Source organism: Podarcis vaucheri, assembly GCF_965113315.1.
Source record: "Podarcis vaucheri genome assembly, chromosome: 11".
Classification (NCBI taxonomy): Eukaryota; Metazoa; Chordata; class Lepidosauria; order Squamata; family Lacertidae; genus Podarcis; species Podarcis vaucheri.
Genome location: NC_138749.1, coordinates 47,804,662 through 47,811,413, shown reverse-complemented (window position 1 = coordinate 47,811,413; position 6,752 = coordinate 47,804,662). Strand labels below are relative to the sequence as shown.

At 42.7% G+C, this 6,752-nt stretch overlaps 1 long non-coding RNA gene across 1 annotated transcript in view; it reads right to left on the bottom strand.

Moving 5' to 3' along the window:
- Positions 1-1,291: 1,291 nt before the first annotated feature.
- LOC309514510 overlaps positions 1,292-6,752 on the bottom strand; it is a 58,183-nt gene continuing 52,722 nt past the window's right edge. Inside the window, exon 5 of the long non-coding RNA XR_014212026.1 lies at positions 1,292-1,453. This is a non-coding gene — a long non-coding RNA (uncharacterized lncRNA). The remainder of the gene's footprint in view (positions 1,454-6,752) is intronic.

Sequence of the window (6,752 nt, the reverse complement as noted above, 5' to 3'; positions counted from 1 at the left end):
CTGAGAGGAGATATAATAACCATCAACCAATATTGAAAGGGCTGTCACATGGAAGATAGAGCAAGCTTGTTTTCTGCTGTCTAGAGGGAGGACGCAAACCAATGGATTCAAGTTACCAGAAAGGAGATTACGACTAAACATCAGGAAGAACTTTCTGACAGTAAGAACTCTTTGACGGACTCCCTCAGAAGGTGGTGGAATCTTCCTTGGAGGTTTTAAAGCAGAGGTTAGATGGCCATCTGTCATGGTTGCTTTAGCTGAGATTCCTGCACGACAGGGGCTGGACTACATGACCCTTGAGATCCCTTCCAACTCTACTATTATATAAAAAAGTTTTGTGAAGTTATCCCTCTCAAAAGAAATCAATTAGCCCAAATTACCTTTCCGTTGTTGTGGTGGTGGTGGTGGTTGAATGATCAGTAAAACAGCACCATTTTGCAAAACATTATCTTGCTTGTTGTTTCTTATTGCTAGGAATTGCTTAGTGAGTTTTTCCACTTAGGCCAATAACCATACTTGGTGGAGACATTCTGGGGAAAAAAGTCTAATTCTGTGCTCTTCCAGTTCTTGGCTACAATGAGTCTTGCTACAGTTAGAATAAATGTTAGTAGTTCCTTATGAATCATAGATTTCCATTTCCCCTCAAACAGAATAATAAAGTCAGTGGAATTCTATTTCACCGTGTCACTACTTCAGGTTGTATACAGTGTCAAATTGCATACAACTGGCAATACCTTTGCTATTCGTGAATAATAAAATCTCATTTCTTTGAGGCATACTAAGTTTCTTTAAAAAAAAGCAAGCCAAAACTTCATTTTCGTGCCTCTGAAGGCTCTGTCATTGCTTCTTTAGCTCTGGAAGACAGCAGGTGGGATCTATGTGACCTTTTGGTCAGCTCTAGAGGTTTTCTGAGGGCTTCTTCTTGAAACAATGAACTCTTCAGGACACTATCACTTAGCCAGGTGACATTGACTAAGACAGTTAAATTTCATATGTGAATGCAAGCTGTCAAGAGCAGAATAAGAAAAGGCCTACCAAATATTGTGCTGAACTCAATATTCCTGAACCTCTCCAAGAAAACATAAAAATGTAACGGCACTCATAACTGAGAATGGAAGGTTAAAATAGACTGTTAATATAAATATAACTTTTTTGCAAGCAAAATTAAAGTGGGAGGATTTCCTTGAAAATTTTCTCCAAATATTTATTTCAATGCCAGAAAAGAGGGAACAGGGCCAGCCATGCTCTTCAGCAAAGTGAGGCAGTCTCGCATAACACATTTGGTAGTGATAAGCTTGAGGACATAGCTATGTATGCCATGTGACCTGCCCTGAACTGTAAGCTTCTCCTCAGATGCAGAGAAGACACTGTCCCATCAACAGTGTCATAGGTTTTCACAGGCAGTTTGGTTCATGGAATAGAAGATGGCTTCTGTCTCGAGGCACCAAAATATCTTGAGAGAAAACAAGATGAGGAAAGGCATACATTTAGGGATTGACCAATGTCTAGTTTTCCAGATAATTTAAATAGACAATTTCACTCTTCTCAGTGGGGAAAGTATCCCCTGCTTCTGTCTATTCTGTCTGTGGAACGCCCTCCCATCAGATGTCAAAACGATAAACAACTACCTGACATTCAGAAGACATCTTAAGGCAGCCCTGTTCAGGGAAGTTTTTAATGTATGATATTTTAGTGTTTTTTGGTTTCTATGGAAGCCGCCCAGAGTGGCTGGGGAAACCCAGCCAGATGGGCAGGGTACAAATAATAAATTATTATTATTATTATTATTATTATTATTATTATGCCCCCAATAACATTTTTTGCCATTGTTCTCTCAGCTCCTCAGAAGCATAATTGGTTTCAATCCCTTCCCTTCTTGTCTCGCTCTCTCCATATTTTCACAGAAGTAGCAAACATCTGTGGAAATCAATGACCAGATGATGAGTCTGAAGTCAAAACCTAATATCTTTTGGAAGCAGTTTGAGCTATGAAATGGCAGGGAAGGAAGACACTGTTCTCTACCTCCCTAGTCAATTCTACCATGGCTTTTCTTCAAAGGAATTCATCCTGTATCTGAGCACTTCCTTTGATTATCTTCTCTCACCAGCTCCCCATCTTTAACTGACATAAGTCATATCCTCATATAGAACCAGCTTTAATTCTCCCCCAAACCCCTTTAACTCATAATTAATTATTATCTTGTTATGTGAGATCTTGGTGAGCTTCTGAGAGGCGATAGCGATTATCTGTCTCATGAATCAGGACCCTGGAGAGCTCCCAATGGGCCATGCTGACGGTGTTTGCAAAATGCTGTCTCCACAAAGGAGAAAAGTCATCTGAAGACTTAAAAAGGCTGGCAAGACTCCTGACAGTCTCGCCAGCCTTTCAAAGTCTTCAGATGACCAATGGTATCAAATAGTATGGGAAACAGCCTTATTAGAAAAACTAACCAATAAACTGAAACTGACACGGGGGAAAATAGAAGAAGACACCTTCACTCTGGTTTGGTTCCCCTTTATCACATACACAAGACAACAAGACAACAAGAAGAATCTGCCGATAGCATATGAATCAATCTGGCTAACCTGATTCAAAAATACACACTCACACCCTGCTCACACACAAAAACAATTCTCACTACAGACAACCAACCACACTCTAAGCCACCCCCAACCTCTCTCACCACAAGGAAATACAAGTGAGCAGTAAGAGAACCCATACAAGTAACACTGACACAACCCCTCACACCCACTAAGTAGCATAAACACCCCACCCCCACCCCACTCCCCCCTCTTCCCCCCTTTGTTCTTCTTCTTCCTAATTGTTTAAACCAATTCATGAACCAAGAACTTATATATTGACCCCTAATGATGAAACATATGTTGTAGATATTTTTCCACATTTATTATGCTATTTTTGTGATATACAAATGACATGAGAAAACTTGGTATACTTATTTCTGTAACAATATTCCTGTTTATAAAACCCAATTTTAAAAAAAGTCTGTCGAGACCTTCCCTTTCAGTAGTGTTGGCCCTATGGGAGAGCTGTCTGCAGCCAGTAGATTCTGCTGCTGCTGTTACTACTATAGTGCTAATATAAATAGTTTGAACACTTACCGGAATAAGCAATGCAAGCTCTTAGCACATTCAGGAATCTTCACTGAAAGGTGAAGCAACAGCTGTCAGCTTAAGTCTATATTCATTTTTTTAAAAAAATCCTTCTGGTCAATAAGTCAGAAAGAATAAAAAACAACACTTGGAGTTCATGTCAGCAGGGAGAGCTTAAAGCCTTTAGCTTTAGAGGTGGCTGCTGTTTTCCCTCCTCTACCCTAAAAGCTTGATAAGTTTGTGAAAATGCAGGAAGAGGTGAGAAAGAGTGAAAGTGGCAGATGAGAGGGCTAGTACTATTTAGATCTAATGCCAAATTTGGGTGCTGAACACCCAAGTGGGGGAGTTAATTTACAATCCCTTCCCCCACTTTTCATATTTTCTTTTCTAATTTAAGAAAGGTACAGGCAGATACACTGAAGTGAAATGGGTTTTTCCCCATCCCTCCTTGCTTTTGAAATGTCAACAATGGTAACTATAAAGACTGCATAGGTTGGTGATACACAGCACACACAGATTCCTGTGTATTGGTAAAACAACAAACCAGTTATGAGTCAGTGCAAAATTGCAAGGCAGGTTGGACTCAGGTCAGAATGACTTGGAGATTACTAAAGTGGGGAAGGTTATTTATTTCTATCTCCTCCCCATTTTCATGCCTTGCCTCAATTTATTCCCATTGCTTCTGAAATGCCAACACACACACACTTCTGTCCATTGGTAAAACACACAAGAATCTTGATCCAGCTGTAATTATGATCACATCAGTTTTTGAAGTGCTTTATCAATGTACGCATTCATATCAGTGATGGAGAGTTTGGGGAAGGGAAGACAATAATGAACACAGGGAACTGAAATCTGTAGCAAACTGCATGCGTATCAGGAATGCAGAGGAGTGGGAAGACGATGATAGACTGAGGAATGAGAGCAGGAGCAAGCCATGTGCACACAACGCTCTGAACAGGATTCTGAAATCAATAAAAACAAAACAATGGAAATGATGACTGCAGACCTTGGTAACTCACAACGCTCGCCTTGCATCCATATTGGAAACAAGGCAAGGTAATTTGGATGTCCCAAATCAGGTGAGAAACAGAGATGTGAGGGATTTGGGAACCATCCTTGGTAAGAGTTCAAGCAGAGCCCTCTTCAGCAGATGAAATGATCTTGTGAGGGGGCAGTAGGGGCAAGCAGAGTGCTGGGGCAGGCTTCCCACAGGCATATGGTTGGCCACTGTGAGAATAGTATGCTGCACTAAGATGGGTCATTGGCTGGTTCCAGCAAGCTTCTCTTGTATTCTTATGGATGGTGACTGTCAGAATTGGGGGACTTTCAGAACCAATGGAACAATCCATGTTTTTTAGAGCCTTGAGTGTTTGTTTTTGTTGTTTAGTCGTGTCCAACTCTTCGTGACCCCATGGACCAGAGCACGTCAGGCACTCCTGTATTCCACTGCCTCCCGCAGTTTGGTCAAACTCATGCTGGTAGCTTCGAGAATACTGTCCAACCATCTCGTCCTCTGTCATCACCTTCTCCTTGGGCCCTCTGAAATGGGTGATGTTGAATCATATCGCCAGAAGAAGGCTTATATTTCATTTTTTGCCTTTTCTGAAATTACATACAATGCGTTTTCCTTAAATCCATGTTGGAAGCACGGGCTGAAAAGTTTTGTACTACCATATTATGAAGCAGCATCGCCGCAAGTTAAGTGGTCAAGTTAGGCAGCGGTATTTTTTAACATGCAATTAGAAAGTTGTCGGGATGTGGACTGATAATCAACATTGACTGAAGAAGTTAAGTGAGGACAGAAATAGGTACTCGAAACTAATCAGTGTTCCACAGATAACTTCCCCAGTCAAAGATACTGTGCAGAACTTGATTTGACTGTCCTCTTAACTGAAATCCCATTGCAAACAAAGGAAATGTTCTGTCCTATTGATTTTTTAAAGCTACTAAATTCTCCCAGGGCGTTATCAGTATGTCCTCCTCTTCTATTTTAAATATATTTTAATTTCCTAATACAAGCTAATCAGCAGGCTCAACATTAATCTTGCTAGGGAGGAAGTTTTTTGTTAATGCAATAATTGTAGCCCATCAGTTGACTTGGGTTATAAACAACTAGCTTTCGTTCTAATGCCCAAATGGGTCAACAAGGAGAAAAGTGAATTGTATTTCATGTTGACATTTTGCTGTTTAAAGCTTGCCGGCCGCAGAGAATCAGCTACTGTGTGGACCTGGAGCACAGCTCACTGGACTGAAGTTATTAACACAGCGACCCTAAACTATGATTACTCAGAAGTAATTCCTATTGAATTCAATGGGCTTACTCTCATGAGAGATGGGGTTAGATAGCAGCCTGACTTACCACAACACACTCTCACATCATATTCTGTACTTACGTAAAGGTGCTGAGCATAATCAGATACAGTGGTGCCTCGCAAGACGAAATTAATTCATTCCGCAAGTCTCTTCTTCTTGCGAGTTTTTCGTCTTGCGATGCACGGTTTCCCATAGGAATGCATTGAAAATCAATTAATGCGTTCCTAGGGAAACCGCCTTCAGACCAGGTCCGGGGACAGTCTGTCCCCGGACCTCTTCTGAAGGCGGGCGGGGGGGAGAGAAGGGCTTTTCTTCCCGCCCCCAGCATTTTAAAAAACCCTGGGACAGCGGAGGACTTCTCCACTGTCCGGGGCGATTTAAAAGCCCCTGGGAAGGCAGGCAGGGGGGACAAAGACTTTCGCCCCCCGCCCGCCTTCAGAAGGTGTTTCCGCCACCCGGCTTCGGAGCAGCGTTCCGAAGCCCGCGGCGGGAGGAGGCGTTCCCGCCCCACCGCCCGGCTTCGGAGGAGGTCCGAGGACAGTGGAGAAGACGCTCTGCGCTTCCCCACTGTCCCGGATATTTCCCTATGGGCTGTCGTCTTGCGAAGCAAGCCCATAGGGAAATTCGTCTTGCAAAGCGCCTCCAAAACAGAAAACCCTTTCGTCTAGCGGGTTTTCCGTCTTGCGAGGCGTTCGTCTTGCGAGGTACCACTGTAGTTGATTTCATGTAGGCCAATATTGTCTGCTCTGACTGGCATATGCTCTCCAAGGCCTGATGAAGGGTTTCTCCCACCCTTGCTACTAGGGGTCCTTTAACTGGAAACTGAACCTGGGATCTTAGCACTCATAGTGATGACGTATAATGGGAGAAAAGGAGGGGTGGAGACTCACTCTAAGCAACACCATTATTCCGAGAGGCCACATTCCCAAGCCTCTCTCTGTGAATATTGAATAAAAATGGATGGTAAGATTTTTCTCTTGTCTTGTCCATTCCAGGCAACCTGCCATGTGGGTTGGTTTCTCTGCTGCCGCACACTGTGGCCCTTTGAGTGTTGCTGAATTTCAGACTCAGACAGCATGGTCAATGTTCAAGGATGATGAGAGTTGGAGTTCAACAGCATCTGGAAGTCCACTGGTTCTCCATCTCTCTTGTACGACATCCTTTGTGCACATCAGAGATTCTTCAAATGTCATAGTACACTTCAGACATAGGTTATTTAGGTCGGAAGGCATCATGATAGACATTCACCTCCAGCTGGAGTCAAAAGTCCATTTTGACACCACCACCCCACTCCACCCCGGAAGAAAATACATATCTATACAGTGG